The following is a 1,233-nucleotide window of genomic DNA, read 5'->3' as shown; positions in this document are numbered from 1 at the left end:
GACTTACTCTCTGGTCCTACATATGCTCAATTTCGTAAATACTTCCCATGTGCTAGAAAAATATGTGTACTCTGCTACTGTTGCTACGGTATTATATATATATGTATAAACACACACACACACACGCGTGTGTATATATATGTGTGTGTGTGTATATATATATATATATATACACACACACACACCTGTATATATGTCATGTTTTCTAATATTATTGTTCAAAGCTTTTTATCCTTACTGATATTTTGTCTGTCGTTCAGTCATATCTAAGAGATATGTTAACATTTCCCTCTGTAATTAAGAATTTACTTATTTCTTATAATTCAAGTTTTGCTTTACATATTTTGAGGTCATGTTTATTAAGTGCATAAAAATTTAGAATAGATATATCATCCTGGTGAATTGAGCTTATTAAAAGGATGATGGGTCCCTCTTAATCTCTAATGATGATTTTTGCCTGAGGAGACATAGATAGAAGAATATTGTTAAGGCCAGTATCAAAGAGCATACCACCTATGTTTTCTTCTAGGAGTTCTGTGGTTTCAGGTCTTACATTCAAGTCTTTAATCCATGTTCAGTTGATTTTTGTGTATGGTGTGAGATAGTGGTCTAGTTTCTTCTTTTTGCATATGGCTGTCCAGTTTTCCCAAACATCATTTATTGAAGAAATTATCTCTAATACAGAATATCTCTAAATTCTCTATATTATTTGCTTCCTTGTCATAAATTAATTGTCCATATATGTGTAGATTTATTTCTAGGCTCTAATTTCTGTTCTATTTTTCTGTTTTTCTGCTAATACCATGCTGTTTTGATTACAATGGCTTTGTAATATAGTTTGAAATCACAGAGTGTGATATCTCCAGATTTATTTATTTTTTCTCAGGATTGCTTTGGCTATTCAGGGTCTTCTGTGATTCCCTATAAATTTTAGAATTTTTTATTCTATTTCTTTGAAAAAACATCCTTGGGATTTCGATAGAGATTCCATTGAATCTGTAGATTACTTTAGGTTATATGGACATTTTAACAATGTTAATTCTTCTAGTCCATGAGCAAGTATATCTTTCCATTTATTGTGTCTTCTTTAATTTCTTTCAACAATGTCTTATAGTTTTCAGTGTATAAGACTTTCAACTCCTTGGTTAAATTTATTCCTAGGTATTTTATTCTTCTGGTTGTGATTCTAAGGGGAATTATTTTCTTAATTTCTCTTTCTGCTAGCTCATGGTT

The sequence above is a fragment of the Aethalodelphis obliquidens genome, unplaced genomic scaffold (assembly GCF_003676395.1).
Source record: "Aethalodelphis obliquidens isolate GAN/ISIS:26980383/991018 unplaced genomic scaffold, ASM367639v1 scaffold35, whole genome shotgun sequence".
Lineage (NCBI taxonomy): Eukaryota > Metazoa > Chordata > Mammalia > Artiodactyla > Delphinidae > Aethalodelphis > Aethalodelphis obliquidens.
Note: the sequence above shows the minus strand (reverse complement) of the source record.